At 41.1% G+C, this 18,919-nt stretch overlaps 1 long non-coding RNA gene across 1 annotated transcript; it reads right to left on the bottom strand.

Annotated features, from left to right (window-relative positions):
- Positions 1 to 9,526: 9,526 nt before the first annotated feature.
- LOC117509248 lies at positions 9,527 to 18,058 on the bottom strand. The gene is made up of 3 exons (XR_004560331.1): positions 17,975 to 18,058; positions 14,535 to 14,544; positions 9,527 to 9,538 (listed from the first exon to the last, which is right to left on the bottom strand). It is a non-coding gene; the product is annotated as an uncharacterized LOC117509248 (long non-coding RNA).
- Between the last annotated feature and the right edge of the window lie 861 nt (positions 18,059 to 18,919).

Genomic DNA, 18,919 nt, shown 5'->3' with positions numbered 1-18,919 from the left:
GTCCTTAGGATGTCATGAATCAGTGGCTATGTGATTGGCTGGCTCAGTTATTTAAGGCACAAAATAAAAAAAATCGTAGGTCTTGTCAAACAATTTTAATCACCAATGACAAGTATTTTAACTAGACATCTGTCTAGCAGGGGAAAATATCAACTAGACATAAGTGAAGAGTTAATGGTCCATTTCCTCGAATGACACAGGTATGGCAAGCAACATACACCTGTTTATCAATCAAATGTCACAGACAAAGTGACAAGAATAACAAAAACCACTTACTTATGGAAATGTTGTCTGCCTTCTTCCTCCGTTTGTGGCATTGCCAACATATGCAGCTTTCCGGCATATTCCACCCATTTCTTGACGAGACTAATTGAGTATCTATGCGCGCTGCCCACTGAGTTGCCCAGATCCAAAATGGTGACCAAGTCTCCTTCCCGGGACACTGCTCAGTGAGACTGTGAGAGTGCTGACTCTAGTATTCACGATTAACCTCTGTGGTGCCAGGCAATCATCATGTGCACTAGACGTGAACATTGAACAATCACACAGAATACTCTCATCTCTGCAGGACCACAGCTTTCAGCCAATCAATGCACAGCATCAAATGACGTATTTCGACTTATGAGAAAGCCTGTAAAAATCCATAAATTAGCCGCATCATTGTTTAAGCTACAGTGTTCAAAGCGTGTGAAAATAGTAGTCTGGAAATTATGGTAGGCCAAATAAAAAAAATTGTTTATCATCACTAATGTTTCGAAATGCCAGGAAGGGGGAGATTTATGTTTTATATTTATTACTTTTTGTTGCAAAAAAGGTGAATAACTGAACCTTTTTTCCTTGGGAAGGACAATTTATATTTTGTGTTCTCTAAAAAAATCCCACCTAATTTGATTTTCTCAGAGGAAGTGTTTGATTCTTGCCTTGAATAAACTAATAAAACATAACTAAACATTGCTGGGAGCGACTGATTGTTCATTTATGATGAAATATAAAAAGTTGGGGCAGGAGCATTTTGAACTCCAATAGGCCTACAAATATTAAAATCTTAAAAGTAAAATATAATTTTTTGTAAAAATTAAAACAGAACTGTCCTTGTTTATCATGGATGACTCAATATAGAAAAAAGATGGCAGCGCGACTAGTTGCTAGTTCGCCTAGTGCGTATTAACCAGTCTACAAGACGACAGTACAGCAAAGCGGACCTGCTGGCTTTATATACCAACCTGCAAGGCTACCCGGACTACAATAACTGGGGTTTGATCCCACTGGAGATACGGCGCGACCCCGCTGAACTTAACATCATTACCCCACCGGTGAAGTGGCACAGACGGCGACAAGAGAGGAGACAAAAGCGGGGCAAGAGAAAAGCTAATCCCTTCAAACCAGAGATCCCAAGTCTTTTCCTTGCTAACTCCCATTTGCTTAGTAATAAGATGGATGAACTGCGACTGTGGATCACCTCTCATAAGTTGGATTACTGTGTGACGATCATCACAGAGTCCTGGTTAGACAAGAACATTCCTGACGCTAGGATCGAACTAGCAGGCTGTACCATCTTCAGAGCAGACAGGACCATGGACTCAGGCAAGAGCAGAGGTGGGGGCTTGTGTCTTTACATTGACCAAAGATGGTGTACCAACTTTGGCATTAAAGAGTCTTTTTCCTCCCCGGACATTGAATACATGATGCTGAAGGGTAGACCGTTCTACATGTGTACAGAGTTTACATCAGTGGCTATAATTGCTGTTTATGTGCCACTGCAAGCTAATGCTAAGCTAACTAAGGAGAAGCTACACTCCTCCATTAGCCAACACAGAGCAGCTCAACCTGATAGCACTAGTGGCAGGGGACTTTAATCACTCCAACCTGAAGTCTGTCCTGCCTAAATTCCACAAATATTTAAACTTTCCAACAAGAGAGAAAAACACACTGGATCAGGTCTACTGTCAAATCCCTTACGCCTGTAAAGTCCCGACCCCTGCCTCATCTGGGTCTTTCTGACCATATGTCCCTGTCCCTGACACCAGCATATAAACCACTCATTTGTAGACAGAAACCAACTACCAAGTCAGTCAGAGTGTGGACCGAGGAAGCGACCTCAGTGCTGCAGGACTGTTTTGAAGTCACAGATTGGGAGGTTTTTGCTGAGGTGACAAACCTGGAAGGTCACACATCAACTATGCTGGACTACATCAACTTCTGTGCTTAGTGTGTGACTGAGAGAAAAATTGTTAAAGTGCTGCCCAATCAAAAGCCGTGGTTCAACAGAGAACTTGTCATGAGCTCGAGGTGACATGGCACAGAAGGTTGTGGGACCCAAATGCAAGAACTAGAAATAGAAAAGCTTTATCGGTCAAAATGAGCTGGGATTTGGTACACAGTTAGTCAATGATGCAGAGATACAGGTCGTTGGCAGGCAAAGGGGTTGCCAAAAAGGCAAGCTCAGATCTTTACAGAAGCAGACAAAGTACGTGGGCAGAAGCAAGGAGAGGTCACAAAAACAGAACAGGGTTGGTACATGGCAAGATAAGACAGAGCTATGAAAAAGGCTGGTACGCGGATTGTGAAAATCAATGAACTGGCGAGGCTCAAGTGAAAACAGAGGGCTGAAATAACAAGGGTGGAAATGAGGAAAGTGAGAACAGGTGTGTCAGAAGAATCAGGAAGGGGTGTGGCAAACAGAAGAAACAGGAAAGATCAGGTGGACATGACTAAGTGCAAAAAGACTGAACAGCAAAAACAAAAAGATAATCCTCATGAAGAAAGAAAAACCGAAAGGACAAAATACAGAGACTAGTGCCATGAGACAGAGACAAAAGAAAACAGAGAGAGAAAACCAACAGTGAACAACATAACATGCCAACAGAAAGAAATGACTAAAAACCAATAAATGTTAAGGTGAACAGACTAGCCAGAGCATAAAAGGCAAAGACTAAACTAGAAAGAAACTGACCATGGCTAAAGTATAAAAACTAACAATAACAAAATGGCAAAACAACCTACAGAATAAATAGAAAACAAACCCAGACTACAGAATAACAGATAATGCCAAAAATGACTGAACAGAAAAATAAGTGATAAACTGAAAACAAAAACAGAGACAAAAGTAGACTTCACAGAAAAGACCAGACTAAAGCATAACAAACAAATAATGCAATCAGTGACTAAAGCATAATACAAGAAATGAGATAAACAGAACCAAACTAAGACTGAAGTGACTAAGGGACCAAGAGTGAAAAAATAAAATTTAACAATAAATGAAAACAATATGACAAAACAGCTACTAAGACAAAAGCTACACAATCACTGACAGAAGACCACAAATAAATGAATGATGAACAGAAAGCAAAACCAATGATAACATGAGCATGACCAGAATACAAATACAGAAGTACTGAACAAGAAAGCAGAAATCAGTAGAAACTTATGACAGGATGCCCAACAAGGGTAGGATCATGACAGAACTAGCCGCCCTGTTCAGAGCATATGACACTGCTTTTAGGTCAGGGGATCAGCTGGCCTACAAGAGGGCAAGAAGCAACCTAAGGAGGGGCATCAAAGAGACCAAGCGCAGATACCAGCAACGTGTTAAGGAGCACTTTAACACCAACAACTTTAGATCCCTGTGGCAGGGGATAAAATCTCGCACTGGTTATAAAGACAACACTGCAACCACACCCTTCACAGGCAGCACCCACCCAGACACACTGAACCACTTCTTTGCTCACTTTGACCAACGGAGCAGCAACCCTGGAGACACCCCCAGCCTACACTGACAGCAGAGGACAGCCCCATCAAGATGAACCAGAACCAGGTCAGAACAACCCTGCACCGAATAAACATGAGGAAAGCTCCTGGTCCAGATGGGGTCTCTGGAAGAATCCTTAAGGACTGTGCAGACCAACTAGCAAAAGTCTTCACTACCATCTTAAACCTCTCAAATGAACAGTCTGTGATCCCCACCCTTCTCAAAACAGCTACCATCATCCCAATACCCAAGAAAGAACAGTGAGCTGCCTAAATGACTCACGCTGAGTTACTCTAAACCCAATTATCATGAAGTGTTTTGAGAAACTCATTATCGCTCACATTAGATCAGTCATACCTGCTGACCTAGACAAACACCAGTTGCTTACCAAGCAAACAAGTCAACAGAAGATGCTGTCATCACAACTCTCCACACAGCTCTTACTCACCTGGACCATAAGAACACATATGTAAGGATGCTATTCGTGGACTTCACTTCTGCCTTCAGTACAGTTATACCCTTTAAGCTGGTTGGAAAACTGAGCAACCTGGGCCTGAGCAGCTCACTGTGTGCATGGATCTTGGACTTTCTCAGTAATAGACCTCAACATGTCACGATGGGGGGCTGCACATCCTCCACCCTCATCCTGAACATGGGACCACCACAGGGATGTGTCCTCAGTCCTCTCCTCTACTCCCTTTTCACTCATGACTGCACCCACAAGCACACCACAAACACCATCATCACATTTGCTGATGACACCACTATTGTAGGGCACATCACAAATAACAATGAGACAGCCTACAGGGAGGAGGTCCAGCTTCTAAAACAGTGGTGTTGCAATAATAACCTGGATCTCAACATCAGCAAGACCAAGGAACTGATTCTGGTCTTCAGGAGATCTACACGCATAGAACACCATGCCATCTGCATTGACGGTGAGGATATAGAGAGAGTACAGAGCTTCAAATTTCTTGGCATGCACATCTCAGCTGACCTCACCTGGGCTGTAAATATCTCCTGCCAGGTGGGGAAGGCCCAACAGAGGCTCCACTTCCTCCGGAAACTGAAACAGGCTCAACTCCCCCAACGGCTGCTGATTAATTTCTACCGAGCCACTATGGAGAGCCTTCTGACATGTGGTTTAACAGCTGCACTGCAGAGGACATAAAGAGCCTTCAGCAGGTGGTGAGAGCAGCTGAGAAGATCATCGGAACCACACTACCCCCTTAAATGAGATGTACATCAGCCGCCTCCAGAAGAAGGCCTCTTCTGTCGCAGGGGGCCCCACTCACCCCGGTCACCGCTTTTTCTCTCCCCTTCCCTCAGGTAAAAGATACCAGTCTATGAAGTGCCACACCAACAGACTGAAAAACAGCTTTTACCCTCAGGCGGTGAAAGCCATCACCCCATCCCCAATCCCTGTGACACCCAACCATCCCCATCATCATTGCCATCCACCATCCAATGTCCCAGCTCATAAACCAGACACCTTCCTATTTCTTTAAAATTTGCAGAAGCCACTTTTCAGCTCTGCTGTATACGCAAATGCACTTTTTTATATTACGTATTTTTAAAAGTACTTGTTTATTTATATTAAAGTGCATTTCACTGTATGAACTTTGTTTTATAGAGACAATAAAGATATTGATTGACTGATTGATATAAATGAGAATTTCAAAGGAAAATTTGGGAGGGAAATTAAAAAAGCAAAACGCAATCCTCAATTTTCCTTCAAGGGTCATAGTATAGGAGTGAAGTTCGCCTCACTGTGTTCTAGATGAAATATCAACTTTTACCGTTTTATCCGTGCTTGAAAATATATCTTTCTAAAGAACTTAATAATTCAAAGGCATTGATGTAAGACTATGTTAAAATTCTTTATTGAAGCCAATCAAACATATCATTTAGTCTTGAACAGTGCATCCAACGCAATGAAAATAAAGAGGCATATTTGACAGTATTTAAAGTACAGCCAAGTGACTCAGATCAGCAGTATTCTGACTAACTCTAAATTAACATACCCAAATTCAGGGAAAATGATGTTCTAGTCAGGAAACTACATTTTATTTACATGTACATCGGCACCATTTTACTTTTCAAATGGATATGTAAATGTAACTCATCTTAACCTACATTTCAGGTCTTCATTTGAAAACTCATTTAAAGGGTCACAGTATTAGAGTTCAGCCCATAGTGTTCGCAGTACATTGTTTGAAGAGATACAAGGAAACCTGATTTTGAAAGGATTACCATCATTGCTTCATTAGCTCTCTTCAACATGTTATCGGGAATCCTAGTGATACTGAAATCAAGGTCAGGCTGACAATAAATACTTTTCAGACTTGTATACTGCATTATATACCATGCAGAGTATGCCCTTTTCATATTCAAGTGATAGGGAATTAAAGTTATAAAATATAAAGTTGTGATTAAAAACTAAAGGTTTACAGCATTCTACCATAAGGGCAGCATTCATTTTCTGACTATTTGAATTGATTCAGAAATAAACGTTCCCGTAAAATTGTACCTTACAACAGGCTGACGAAATTCGGTGTAAACATGGCCAGTGTGACTAAGTGATGAGGTGCACGCCATTGCACCATGTGTCTGCATGCAAATTAGCCACGCTAGTAGGCCTAATTATGTATTGAAGATGGCAATGAACCTTGTGTGTAATAATAATTTGCGTGGCGCCAACATCACACGTTATGAAGTCACTGGAGAGGCTCATCCTGAGACACCTCCACACAGTAACCAGATCATCACTGGACCCCCTGCAGTTTGCATACCAGCCCAATAGCGGAGTGGAGGATGTAATCATCTTCATGCTGCAGAGAGCTTACGCTCATTCAGCACCATCCGGCCTGCCCTGCTCAGTGTTAAGCTACTGGACATGAAGGCCCACAGTATGTGAGGCTTCAGGACATTACATCAGACACCATCATGAGCAGAACGGGGGCACCACAGGGGATGGTCCTGTCTAACTTCCTGTTCACACTCAACACCACAGACTTCATGTTCTGGTCGCAGTCTTGCCACCTACAGCAGTTCTCATACAACTCTGCCATTGTGGGCTGCATCAGCATGGACCAGGAGGCTGACTACAGGAGCGTGGTGGACAGGTTTGTGGAGTGGTGTGGACTCAACCACCGGCAGCTCAACGTATCTAAGACGAAGGAGCTGGTGATGGGCTTCAGAAGACATAAGACTCATCCAGAGCCAGTTACCATCAATAGAAAAGAGGTGTCCACATAGACAACAAACTGGACTACACTGTAAACACAAATGCTGTGTATAAGAAAGGTCAGAGCTGAATGTACTTCCTCAGGAGGCTCAGATCTTTCAATGTCTGCAGAAACATGTTGCAGATGTTTTATCACTCTGTGGTGTCCAGTGTCATCTTCTATGGTGTAGTGTGCTGGGGCAGCAGGCTGAAGGCAGCTGACACAAACAGACTCAGCAAGCTCGTCAGGAGAGTTGGCTCTGTCCTGGGTGTTGAGCTGGAGTCATCAGAGAGGATGTTGCTGAGGAAACTGCAACCTACCTCCTGCATGCCACACTGACATCCTGTCAGAGCACCTTCAGTCATATGCTGAGACCACCGAGGAATGCCACAGCAGGTCTTTTCTACCTGTGACAATTAAACGGTATCACTCTTCGGCCTTCTGCAGGATGATTACATACTGAACAGTCAACTTATGTGCAATATTACCAAACATCTTGTGCAATATATTTTCCACCATTTCACATAAATTTGTTGCAGTTGTATTTTAATTTTTTATTTTATCTATTTAGGCACTGTTCTACACTTGCTTTTTGTACTTGTATTCTAGTTGTTTTTTTTATTATTATTATTATTTCCATTTAACTACTAACACTTTCTGTAATAGTGTATTTAAGTAACTGTTGTTTACCATTTCTGTACTCTGGCAAAATAATTTCCTTTGGAATAAATGAAGTTGATCTTTATCTTTATACTGATTTTGAGATGTGGGGATGGACTGGTTGTTCGTTCCTGTCCATGACCGAAGTTGGTTCAGTCATGTGGTGGATGTGGTGACACACTGCACCAGTCTATGCTCCCTGACTTGTTTGATACCTATGTTTCAATACAAATTCAACGTATGGCTCTATGTTGAATTTGTATTGGCAAAATAATAACAAATGCAGAAAAAAATATTATTGAACCATCAAAACAAAATGATTACAAACTGGAATTCATAGTAATAGTAATTTTTCAGTGATTTTTATATGTTAAAACATTAATTTCATATTACGAATATGACAATAAACCTGATTCCCCATTCAAATTGAGATGAAGTCATTTGATTCAAGATAATGTCCATCTATTTCCTACACCTGTTTAACTAAGGGTTACGTGGGGTCTGCAACCTATCCCAGCAGTTCAAGATAATGTGATGATAAATATTCTTCAGTTAAAACATCTCTGAGCCCCAAGAACAGATAGACAGTTTTCATAACATGTGTTTGTGCGTTGACTAGATTCATATTAGGAGCATTTGTCAGTTCAAACATTTAAACTGTCTTCAGATGGAGTTGATATTCTTCTTCTGTGAGAACCACAAAAACATGTTTACAGCACTCCATGCAGGTCAAAAACAAAGCTTGCTTGGCTTGAGGCAAGAACTATAAAAACAACAGATGGATGAAATATTATGGCGAGTTTGACAGTACACAACATGAGCCCTACAATAATCTAGAAATGTCTCCATATTTCTTTGAAGAGTTAATCCACCCTTTCTCTAGTGTTCAATAAGGTGACAACGCCTCAGTAATATGTGAGGAAATGTGTGGATGAGTTCCATATGAAGAAATAATTGGCCAGAGTTTTAAGAACAAAGTCTTCCTGGACTCTGGTTGTTAGGAGACTGTGAAACCTGCAACTTAGCCTAATATTCAGAGTAAATGTTCTGGCTACTGGTGAAAAATTGACATTTTGGTCCTGATTTACTAAGATCCCAGATAACAAGTGCTAAATTTCATGGGCAATCCAATCTTTTGTGTGTTGGGTGGAGACAGTCTGGTGGGTGATTTACTAAGGCTGAATCTCAGTTCTACCCCTTGGCCCTTCCCCTCTGTTTTGCGCGGGCATGAGAGACAGAGGGGTGTCTCAATTCTCTTTTTGGAGCAAGGCGGAGGTGTAGGCGGAGGGCTACAAACCCCTCCGTTTGGAGTGAATCTGGATGCACACTCCGTTTGGAGGGGTAGGAGGAGCTTGCTGCTGTCTCCAAAAAACAAACATGGCGCCGAAAGAGCCGCACAAATGAAGCAGCTTTCATTACAAATTACGCTGTTTTGAAAGTTATAACTTGCCAAAAAACTTTACAGGCAGTTGCCTATGACAGCAACGTGTATGCTGCTGGATGCATGTTGCGTATATTGTCGTTCTGAGGAATATCGGAACTTCGCTCGTGAGGCGTTATAATGCATATACGAGGTCTATTAGAAAAGTATCCGATCTTATTATTTTTTTCAAAAACCATATGGATTTGAATCACGTGTGATTACATCAGACATGCTTGAACCCTCGTGGGCATGCAAGAGTTTTTTCATGCCTGTCGGTTACGTCATTCGCCTGTGGGCAGTCTTTGAGTGAGGAGTGGCCCACCCTCTCGTCGTTTTTTCATTGTTTAGGAATGGCTCAGAGACTGCTGCTTTGTTTGATCAAAATTTTTTCAAAACTGTAAGGCACAACTGAGTGGACACCATTCGATAAATTCAGCTGGTTTTTGGTAAAAATTTTAACGGCTGATGAGAGATTTTGGTCTGGTAGTGTCGCTTTAAGGACGGCCCACGGCGCCTGACGGCGATCTGCGCTTCGAGGCGGCAGCGTCTCGCTGTTTCAAGTTGAAAACGTCCACATTTCAGGCTCTGTTGACCCAGGAAGTCGTCAGAGAACAGAGAACTTTCAGAAGAAGTCGGCATGAGGAGTTTATTCGGACATTCCATTGTTAACGGACATTTTGTAATGAAAGAACGTGCGGGCAGAGTCGCATGTCGGGCCGGACCCGACCGCGGGGGGTCGCGACAGGAAAAACACCTCCATTGGAAACCTTAACGGGCAAGTTGGAACATGCCCAAGCTGTTAAACAATTTCTCAGTTACTCACTTGTTGAAAGCCATCAAAAGCCGCCTGAATTTTACAAATGGTTTTCAACACAGAGGTGTTTTTCCTGTCGCGGCGCACACAGATTTGCCGAGTCGTCACGGAAACGACTCGGCGAATTTGCGCGCACGTCTTTCATTAAAAAAATGTCCTTAAACAGTGGAATGTCCGCATAAAGTCCTCATGCCGGCCTCTTCTGAATCTTCTCTGTTCTCTCACGATGTCCTGGGTGAATTAAGCCTTAAATTAGGATGTTTTCAGGTCGAAACAGGCCTGGAAGCGCTGCAGGACGTCCCGCTCCGTGGGAAGTCCTTACACCGACAGAAACACCCCATAATCTCTCATCAGCCATTAAACTTTTCACCGAAAACCAGCTTAATTTCTCGAATAGTGTCCACTCGGATATTCCTCACAGGTCCAGAAAAAATTTTGATAAAGCAACGCGCGCCGTCTCGAGCAGCGTGTGAAACAAAGGAATTCAGCCGAGAGGGCGGGACCACATCTCACTCAAGGCCTGCCCACAGGGAAATGACGTCACCGACGCGTGAAAAAACTCAGGCATGCGCACGAGGGTTCAAGCATGATTGGTGTAATCACACGTCATTCAAATCCATATAGTTAAAAAAAAATAAAAGGGTCAGTTTATTATCTAATAGACCACGTACACACGAACGATAAGACACTTTTATATCTCACAATGGAGAAAACCATGATAAAGGATGAGCATGTTAATTTGTATCTTCATAAATCTTTGGATAATATCAATCCCTGCTGTTGGATTTCAAGGTCTGTAACGTGTGTGTATTTTGTAAACAAACAGGGAGCCCTGAACACACTCGTCTCCTAATAAGCTTTCAGGCAGAAAATTAGGAGAAGTTTCACCAATGGGAATAAGTTGGAAAATATATACACACACATGTATATGTGTAACACATAACCTGATGTCCTAATAGACTGCTGTTATTTGTCAAAGAAATTTCTAAAGGAAATAGGGCTGGATGCAAAAAAAATGGGAGAATTTGAAAAAATATATAAGGTTAACAGAACTAGATGCAGCCATATAATTAGAATATCATGAAAAAATTGATTTATTTCAGTAATTCCATTCAAAAAGTGAAACTTGTATACATTCAGTGCACACAGACTGATATATTTCAAGTGTTTATTTATTTTAATTACTAATTAATTAATTACTAATCAATCAATGATTAATCAAAAATATAAATTATTACTAATATTGATTATTATTAGTATTATTAACATTAGCCTATTACTAATTAATTATTAATACTATTAATTATTATTATTATTATTATTATTAATTACAAATTCATTAAATTAATTAACATGACATGATTGCGATGTGTTGCAGAAATCTTCGAATTCTTCTATTTCTTTGCATTTATGCAGAAAGGCGAGAAAATAAAAAGAGTAAGGCTACTGCAACAAGTTGCATTTCAGTTGCCATGTTAACAAACAGTGAAGACGGCAGATTGACACGGGCAGTTTTTTTCCTCCTAAGGTGGAGGGGTGTCTCAATTCATAGGGCTAGAGACATACCCCTTCGCCTTACCCCTTGTTTTAAAGGGGTAGGTGTAGGGGTAGGGGTAGGGCCAAGGGGAAGGGGAAGGGGTACAAAAGAGAATTGAGATTGGGGGTAAGAGTGAATGTGGGGAGGTAATGGTGTAGTGGTTAAGCAGTGGGCTTGAGACGTGAGGACCCTCAGCTCAAACCAAAGTTGCTCTTGGTGTGTAGTGAGCGCCTTGTATGGCAGCACCCTGACGTGTGTGTGTGTGTGTGTGTGTGTGTGTGTGCGCGTGTGTGGAATGACCACAAAAGTATTCATACGAGGTCTGTCCAAAAAGTATCGGACCTAGATCGGATTTAGATGGCTTTCAGCAACGATTTTATGGGGATTACACAGATTAAGAAGTGCTCCAGCCGGTTTAAAGACCGCCCACAGCGTCTGAGAGCGCGGCGCGCTCTGAGTGCCGATCGACAGGCTCAAACCCCGCTGAAACAACCAGATCATTTCCAACGTGAAGGCTTTGTTCATCCGGGACGTCGTCTGACTTTCACAAAAAAGGCAGAAGGCGTGGACATCAGCCCTTTTTCGGCACATTCTACTGTTACAGGAGTTTATTTCATGGAAAGAGAAGTGGAGGATTGCGTCACCGTGCCGCTCATGGCGCGGGACAAAACCACCTCCGTGTTGGTCTCACAAGACGGCTTTCAGGTGGCTTTCAGACGGCTTCCGGTTGCTTTTCAGTTGTGTGAGTATCCAAGAAATTGTGCACGAGCTGGACATGCCCCAACATGTCCTGTGAGGCTTCATCATGGCGTTGCTTTGCGCCATGCGGCTCCGCCGCGATGTGCAGAATTCCTCCGCTCCTCTTTCCATGACAAAAACTCCTGTAACAGTGGAATGTGCCGTTCATTTCTAAACTGGACGCTGTCTTGATCCGGTATGTCATCTGACTAGCACAGGAAATGCAGGAAAACGTGGACATCAGCACTTTTTCGGCACATTGAGACAGACATGCGGAGGAATTCTGCGTGTTGCGGCAGAACCGCATGGTGCAAAGCAACGCCGTGATGAAGCCTCACAGGACATGTTGGGGCATGTCCAGCTCATGCACAATTTCTCGGATACTCACACGACTGAAGAGCAACCGGAAGCCATCTGAAAGCAGTCCTGTGAGACCAACACGGAGGTGGTTTTGTGCCACGCCATGAGCGGCACGGTGGCGCAATCCTCATACATTTTCTCATACACCTAAGCCCAGTCTGGGAGTCTGCATTGTGGGTCCAGCCACTATGGTTCTTGGGCAGCCGCCCGTCCTGACACATACAAGTACCTAGGAATTCATTTAGATCATACTTTTAGCGGGAAAGTCCATGTTGATGGTCTGTGTTCGCGAATCCAGCAGAGACTATATTTTTTTACGCAGACTCAGAGTTTTTGGTGTGGACTAGAGAATCATGTTTATATTCTACCAGGCTGTCCTCGAGAGCTTGATAAGGTTTGGAATATCAGTGTGGTTGGTAACCTCACTGTGCAATTAAAAACCAAACTCAGTCGTCTGGTCCACACTGCTATGAAGGCGATGGGACGGAAGGAGTACCAGGGCCTGCAGTCTTTATATGACCAGGCTGTTCTCAGCCAAGCTCAGAGGATATTGACTGACTCATCACATATCCTTTTTAAAGAATATGAACATTGACATGGAGTTCCAAAATTTAAGATGAACCATTTAAAAAAGTCATTTGTGCCTACATCTATCAAACTTCTAAGTAAGATTGCGTAAGGCGGCAGAACTGTGTGATGGCTCCATGGTTATAGGATAGGTGCAAAGGGGGGAGGGGGTGGTGTTTGTTATATTGAGTCATATTTATGTGGGGTGTTTATATTGGGTGTGTTTTTTATTGTTTTTATCGTTCATTGTATGCAGTATATGAGTCCAAGATGAATTTCCCTTTTTGGGATAATAAAGTACATCATGATCCTGATCTATCCTGCAAACTTCAGGCACATGATAGATACAGTGAAAGAGTTGGTTGGGTACAAGCCAGAAGACAACATGTTCTGCAAACCTACATTAGCCCTCAAAAATGGCAACAGTCTGGGTATAATCAGTGAACTTGTAGAGACTCATAATTTGATCTCATTTGATTAAATCTCCAACCTTCCTTTTCTCTCAAAAATTCTTGAAAGGGTAGTTGTAAAACAGCTAACTGATCATCTGCAGAGGAATGGTCTATTTGAAGAGTTTCAGTCAGGTTTTAGAATTCATCATAGTACAGAAACAGCATTAGTGAAGGTTACAAATGATCTTCTTATGGCCTCAGACAGTGGACTCATCTCTGTGCTTGTTCTGTTAGACCTCAGTGCTGCTTTTGATACTGTTGACCATAAAATTTTATTACAGAGATTAGAGCATGCCATAGGTATTAAAGGCACTGCGCTGCGGTGGTTTGAATCATATTTATCTAATAGATTACAATTTGTTCATGTAAATGGGGAATCTTCTTCACAGGCTCAGGTTAATTATGGAGTTCCACAAGGTTCTGTGCTAGGACCAATTTTATTCACTTTATACATGTTTCCCTTAGGCAGTATTATTAGACAGCATTGCTTAAATTTTCATTGTTACGCAGATGATACCCAGCTTTATCTATCCATGAAGCCAGAGGACACACACCAATTAGCTAAACTGCAGGATTGTCTTACAGACATAAAGACATGGATGACCTCTAATTTCCTGCTTTTAAACTCAGATAAAACTGAAGTTATTGTACTTGGCCCCACAAATCTTAGAAACATGGTGTCTAACCAGATCCTTACTCTGGATGGCATTACCCTGACCTCTAGTAATACTGTGAGAAATCTTGGAGCCATTTTTGATCAGGATATGTCATTCAATGCGCATGTATGTAGGACTGCTTTTTTGCATTTGTGCAATATCTCTGAAATTAGAAAGGTCTTGTCTCAGAGTGATGCTGAAAAACTAATTCATGCATTTATTTCCTCTAGGCTGGACTATTGTAATTCATTATTATCAGGTTGTCCTAAAAGTTCCCTGAAAAGCCTTCAGTTAATTCAAAATGCTGCAGCTAGAGTACTGACAGGGACTAGAAGGAGAGAGCATATTTCACCCATATTGGCCTCTCTTCATTGGCTTCCTGTTAAATTCTTCTTCTTACTTATAAGGTTTTGAATAATCAGGTCCCATCTTATCTTAGGGACCTCATAGTACCATATCACCCCAATAGAGCGCTTCGCTCTCAGACTGCAGGCTTACTTGTAGTTCCTAGGGTTTGTAAGAGTAGAATGGGAGGCAGAGCCTTCAGCTTTCAGGCTCCTCTCCTCTGTAACCAGCTCCCAATTCGGATCAGGGAGACAGACACCCTCTCTACTTTTAAGATTAGGCTTAAAACTTTCCTTTTTGCTAAAGCGTATAGTTAGGGCTAGATCAGGTACCCTGATCCATCCCTTAGTTATGCTACTATAGACGTAGACTGCTGGGGGGTTTCCCATGATGCACTGAGTGTTTCTTTCTCTTTTTGCTCTGTATGCACCACCCTGCATTTAATCATTAGTGATTGATCTCTGCTCCCCTCCACAGCATGTCTTTTTCCTGGTTCTCTCCCTCAACCCCAACCAGTCCCAGCAGAAGACTGCCCCTCCCTGAGCCTGGTTCTGCTGGAGGTTTCTTCCTGTTAAAAGGGAGTTTTTCCTTCCCACTGTCGCCAAGTGCTTGCTCACAGGGGGTCGTTTTGACCGTTGGAGTTTTTCCGTAATTATTGTATGGCCTTGCCTTACAATATAAAGCGCCTGGGGGCAACTGCTTGTTGTGATTTGGCGCCATATAAATAAAATTGATTTGATTTGATTTGACCACAGTGGACAGAAACTGGAGCCTTGTAGAGTTCGCTTGACAATTCAAGACCATTAAAATATCAGATGGAAAGCCTTGGTCACCAGAGGTGCAACAACAACTATGAAAGAGCTGAAGTGGAACACACCACAGATTTTACCTTCCACTGAAGATGTAAAATGCATGGACTCTCACATGGAGAATGTAAAAGTCATTGCTGAAAGAATACTGAAATTATGTCCCTCTGCGAACAACTATGCAACACTCGCCAAAGTGACACTTGCTCAGGTAATCATTTTCAACATAAGAGAAGGAAAGGTGTCAAGAATGCCAATGGGCACTTTCAAAGCAAAAGAAAACAAGGATACAATGACGACATGGCTGCATGTCTTACCACACTTGAGTACAAGATGTGTGATTTCTTGGCCAGAGTGGAAATCAGAGGAAAACATGCAAGAGGAGAACCTGTGCTACTTAAACCATCGATGGTCTCAGCTATGGAGCTACTGAGACACATGACATTTGTGGAGTTTCAAAGGATAACATCTACATGTTTGCTAGACCAAGAGCTTTGTCAGTGCACAGAAGGAGAATGCATCCAAAAGTTTGCAATGGAGAGTGGTGCCAGGCATCCCGAGATGTTAACTTCAACAAGGCTCCGGAAGCATATTGCCACAATGTCTCAGGTGCTTAATCTGCAAGAAAATGAAGAAGACCAACTTGCTGACTTTCTGGGTCATGACATTTGTGTACACAGGCAATATTACCGCTTGCCCAAGGGAACACTTCAGCTAGCCAAAATGAGCAAATTGCTTCGGGCAGTGGAGAAGGGCAGTCTCTCGCAGTATGAAGGTCAAAGTCTTGACGACATTGACACCGAAGGTACAGATATTGGGCAATTCCACTGTAACTGACGCAACATTTAGAGAATTTTAGCTATATATTTTATTGTATCCTTCAGAATTAATTTGATGGATTTTTAAAATTTCTGTATGATTATAGAGTACAGGTGATACCACAACTAGGACTTTAGAGAATATGTGTAAATGTAAATTGAGAATCACAATATATACAATTGAATGGTGTAACTGACAACGCAAAATGGACGTGAAACTTCACGTTGTTTTACAAGTCATATCTCTGAAAGTAAAATACCTAGCCTTTTCATATTTATAGAAATATTAAGACAGCCTGTGATATTTTATAATAGTAATGCAATCAAAGACCTGGTCATTGCAAAATTTTTATTAATTCATAAACATAGCATAACTGATGCAACATATAATGTACCTGATGCAACAGTGGTTTTAGCTTAACCCAACATTCACTCATTAAATGTTTGCTTATATTCCAAATACGTCCCAGCTTTTATGTCTCTTATTAAGTCTATTCAGTCATTCAAATGTCTTCTGCATAAACCATTTATGAAGTATGAGTAGTGAAATAAATGCACTGTTAACAGACTAGCATTCACATTTATAGAATTAATATTAATCTTCCCAACTGTCAGATAAACATCGTCTTGAACAACAATACAAAATCATTGAAGCATGATCTCTATACCAATAGATAGTAGTTCTAGGTAGGCAATCATTGTTCATTCTTAAAAAAAAAAAATCACCCCTGAGATAACATTTTCCGTGGAATTGCCCTCTATTTGTGTATATTTGTATTTTTACGAACAACTTTATTTATAGAGGTAAGGAATCATATCAGTCTATTTCAAATTAGAGAAATACAAATGTACAGTTTATCAGGTTAAGTATTCCTTACATAGTTTTGCCAATAGAAAATGTTGTATGTCCTTATGTGCAAGACATTCATTAAATGAAATTGTTTTGATGTGCCACTGGAATGATATGGCAAATCTTTTCCGAATGGCGTTCTTGTTTTGTGTTGTTTTAAAGATGCAGTTGTTAAGGCTGTTTATATTTTCTCTAGACTTAAAATTTCTCTTGAGAAAAAGTTGATACACAAGATCAGGACATGTCCAGCGATGAAGATGATTCTAATTTGACCACTGAGGCAAGAGTTGAAGATGGCCATGGGGCAACAGAGGAAGCCAGCCATGATGAACCAGAGAGTACATCTTCACCTCCAACAACTTCTTCTAGTCCTCCTCTCAGGTGTGGTAGGTTGTACAAAAGTATTGGTTTGGCTTGGGTTACGTCTTTGTTTTTAGTCGGTTGAAAGTTGATATCTTCTCGTAGTCACTATCTCGTTCTGTCAGTTGAGATTTTTTTTTTCTTCATTATAGACAGTAAATACAACCTATTAAACAGCTGAAGAATTACCAAGGCCTTCATGGAAATAATACTGCATTCAAAACTTCCAAGCCTGAAACTTTCTCTTTCATTGTGGTGAAGGTTTTGAATTTTGGTTACAATTAAAGCACAAATTCAGAGCATCCATCTTCAGCTTAGACTATTAAGTAGTCAATTAACATGCTAAAACATACTAATATGTGATCACTCATATGACAGACTAGGAATAATTAGGAGTGATAATTTGTCTTTATATAATAAAAGTAATGGGTTGATAATAATGGGTTGATAACTTAAAAATACCCATTATTCCTGAATCTACACTCATCGGCCACTATATTAGATACACCCTGCTAGTAAAAGGTTGAACCTCCTTTTGTCTTCAGAAGTGCCTTAATACATTTGGGCATACTTTCAACAAGGTGTTGGATCCATAACTCAGATTTTGGCACACATGATAGCATCACACAGTTGCTGCAGATTTGTTGGCTGCACCATGTGATACAATTCTCACGTTCCAACACATCCCAAAGGTGCTCTATTGTAGCAGGAGGTGGTAAAATCACATGTCAGAATTTCAATACATCCACTTGGGAAATGATTCACAATATTAATACCAGCATTTTGGCATCAAAATTAATCCTATATCTTGAAAATAACCCCCCACCCCTTGAATGTAACAAAGTATGGTCTATTTTCAATTATCTGGCTATTCCGCTATGTGTAAAATTTGTCCATGCTCTTGAAAAACTTTATAAACACAATTCTTTCACAAAGGTTTTATTTCAGTAACACTGTGTGAATAACAGAACTTAGGAGGAGGCCATGCTCTTCAAAAACTTTAAAAACATAAACCATTGTCAAAGGTTTTATTTCAGTCACACTGTGAATAACAGAACTTAGGAGGAGGCCATGATCTTCAAAAACTTTAAAAACATAAACCATTGTCAAAGGTTTTATTTCAGTCACACTGTGAATAACAGAACTTAGGAGGAGGCCATGCTCTTCAAAAACTTTAAAAACATAAACCATTGTCAAAGGTTTTATTTCAGTCGCACTGTGTGAATAACAGAACTTAGGAGGAGGCCATGCTCTTCAAAAACTTTAAAAACATAAACCATTGTCAAAGGTTTTATTTCAGTCACACTGTGAATAACAGAACTTAGGAGGAGGCCATGCTCTTCAAAAACTTTAAAAACATAAACCATTGTCAAAGGTTTTATTTCAGTCGCACTGTGTGAATAACAGAACTTAGGAGGAGGCCATGCTCTTCAAAAACTTTAAAAACATAAACCATTGTCAAAGGTTTTATTTCAGTCACACTGTGAATAACAGAACTTAGGAGGAGGCCATGCTCTTCAAAAACTTTAAAAACATAAACCATTGTCAAAGCTTTTAT

Source organism: Thalassophryne amazonica, chromosome 4, assembly GCF_902500255.1.
Source record: "Thalassophryne amazonica chromosome 4, fThaAma1.1, whole genome shotgun sequence".
Taxonomy (NCBI): Eukaryota; Metazoa; Chordata; class Actinopteri; order Batrachoidiformes; family Batrachoididae; genus Thalassophryne; species Thalassophryne amazonica.
This window is presented reverse-complemented; position numbering and strand designations above follow the sequence as displayed.